This window comes from Cupressus sempervirens, chromosome 2 (genome assembly GCF_028749045.1).
Source record: "Cupressus sempervirens isolate cs-2001-9-10 chromosome 2, ASM2874904v1, whole genome shotgun sequence".
In the NCBI taxonomy this organism is placed as follows: domain Eukaryota; kingdom Viridiplantae; phylum Streptophyta; class Pinopsida; order Cupressales; family Cupressaceae; genus Cupressus; species Cupressus sempervirens.
The window spans coordinates 212,570,214-212,573,274 of NC_143119.1; positions in this window are offsets into that span (position 1 = coordinate 212,570,214).

The window sequence follows — 3,061 nt, forward strand, 5'->3', positions numbered from 1 at the left end:
ATGTTATTGGCTAGGGAATTTGAGTAGAAGGTTGAGAAGAATTGAGAAGAGAAGGAGAGTAATTGCTTGAAGGGTTGCCAAGCGAATTAGAGACTGAGATGAAAATGGAGGCTAGATAGTGAATCAACTTATGAGTCAAACTAAGATCTATACATGCAAAGTGATTTGTACTTGACAAATCAAAACATGCAATTACTTTCTAACTATTGTAAACAATATTTGAAATCCTTTGATCAAGGTTGACCTAATCGTCATATCTAATTCCTTTAGTAGGGTGACATTCTAATGGAATGTTCTAAAGTCCTCTAACAAGGCCACTCCTAATAGGGTGATTAAATCCTTTAACAGGGTCACATTTAATAGTGTGTTTTGTAACCTTTTATAGTGTTGGCCCCTAACAGAGCTCACTTTAGAAGAGTGAAAATTGGTGACATGTTACCAGTGGTTTTTCCCAAATTGGGGTTCCATGTTAAATCCTAGTGTCAAACTAGTGTGGATTTGATTTATGTGTTTTACTGATTAATTTTTATATTCTACAAGTTCGTTATATTTAGGACAATGGATAGCAAGTTGATGTTACTCAAAGTTGACTATAAAGACCGAGTTATGGAATGATAAGATCTAAAGTTGTTTAAGTGATTATTTGTTCAATTGGTACATAAAACCTTGGATAACTGATTCACCCTCCCCCCTCTCAATTATTCTAAATATTCTAACAATTGAATTAGTTCTTGTAGAGAAAAGTTTGAAGGTACTCAAAGCTAAAGATCATGATTTACAAAAATGAGGTACCAAAGTTAAATAAAGAGAATTCTCCTACATGAAAAATATTGATAAGGCTACATATAGCTGGTATTGTTGATGTTGCACTAGAGTTTGTGGAAAATGCATATGTGAATATAACAATAGTCCATTTGAATACTCAACAATTGAAAGAAAAGAAAGAACACAATTAGGCAATGTTGGAGATTGCTTCAGCCCTAAGCTATGTTGAGTTTGATGACGTAAAAGACTGCAAGAATGCAAAGGAAATCAAGGATAAGTTGAAGACCATATATGGAGGAGATGATAATGTCATGAGAGCCAAATTAGAAAGCTTGAGAGGGAAGTTTGATGAAATGAGAATGACAGAAGGCGAGAACTGTTGAAAGATTGTTGAAAGCATGAATGCTAATGATATTCCTATGGGGGATTATTGTAGATATGTTACTATGATGATATGTTACATTCATGACTAAGTTTTTCATTTATGTCAATATAGTAGTTTTCTATGGTATCTAGCAGCAGAAAGATCAAGTTGGTATGGATGATTAGTTGAGTATTATCACTATCTGAGGTTATGAGGGATACATCTAAGTATCTAATATGTGATGTTAAAATCAAAAGAAGAAATGATAAGTTTGGAAGAAGTTATATAAGTTTTGGTGATGTATGTTCTGAGATAGAGTTTACAGAGGCATGTTTTGGTAAACTTGTTATATCTCTTAACAGGGTTGTTGTCTTGAGAATCGAGGTTGAGGATGTGGCTAAGTTTTCTCATGATAATATTATGTGTACAGAAAGATATTCAAGTTCCAAGGTGGAAGATAAATATTATCACTAAGTGTAACATGTTCTTATTGTGGTCCTATAATGATTAATTGAGAAGGTCTAATAGCCAACTCAGGGAATTATTTTATGGACTCATTATAAAAGAAGGACATTTTCCTTTATCATGATATGGATGTATATTGTATTGTATGGAATTGTAAGTAGTAGAGAGAGTGGAATGCAACATTGAGCAAAGCAAAGCAGAAGTGAAGGAAACTTCATTACTAAGGTTTTGTTGAGTGATCTGAGGTTTGATATTTGGATTTGAGGTTCATAAACTAGTATACAAGGTCTAACAGGGTTTGGTTCAGTTGACAGAAAAAAGGAAAGAAGAACATAGTAGTAAATTTCATGTTTGAGTAGTGAGCTCTTCTTGTAGTTGAAATTGCATGCTTACACAGTGGGTTCACAACTCCTAACAGGGTTGGAATCTCCTAATAGGGATTGAAAGTATCCTAATAGGGACTCTATGTACTAAATGTTATAATAGACTCCTAACAGGGTTTCCCTAGTCAACATATATGGTGTAATTGTTGTTTACTTTGGTTGAGTGGTTAATTTTTTTTAAAGAAGATAAATGTTTTAACTATTAGATAACTAATTCAACCCCTCCCCCCCCCCTCTCTCAGTTATCTTGGTGGACTATTGTTTATAACAAGAATATAGTCAATACTATACAAGAATCAAAGAAGTTGTCAATGCTATTAGAGGCACAAATGGAAGAATTGGGAATCAAATAGTAATAAGAAAGGTATTGAGAACTCTACTTCCTATTTATGTTATTAGGGTTTTTGCAATACAAGAATTGAGATGTACACTAGGTAATACCCTAACTCTAGAAGGTTTTATTAGTAGGGTTATTACTTTTAAGATGTCTAATTTTGATAATTACACTCCTACTACTATTGAATCCTCTTTTAAATCACAATTGGTTCTTAGCAAGAAAGAAAAAGGAAAATGTGTGAAAAGTGACAGTGATAATTTTGATGATGAACTTGTTGAACTTGAGGTAGTGATGGCTAGAAGACTTGGAAGAGGCAAAGGAAGATACATAGATAAACTTCCTATAATTTATTTTTCATGTAACAAATTTGGTCATATTACTACAAGATGTCTTGATAGAGAAAACACAAATGAGAATAAGGAAAGCAAGTACAAAGGAAGAAGAGCAGACCGAAACAATATGAAGAACAAGGACTACAAAGACAAAGCTAAGAAATCTTGTTATATTGTTGAAGAAGAAAGTAATACTAAATCTTAAAGTAATGATGAAGAAGTAGTCTATGCTTCTATGAAAAAAGATTATGATGAAGATGAGAAAATTGCATTAATCTCTTATGTGAATAAAAGTGATAGATGGGTAATTGATCGTGGTTGTTCTAATCAGATGACTAGTGATAGAAGTAAATTTGAGAATATTGGAATATACAAGGGTAGCTACATTAAGTTTGGTAATGATGTTACATGTCTT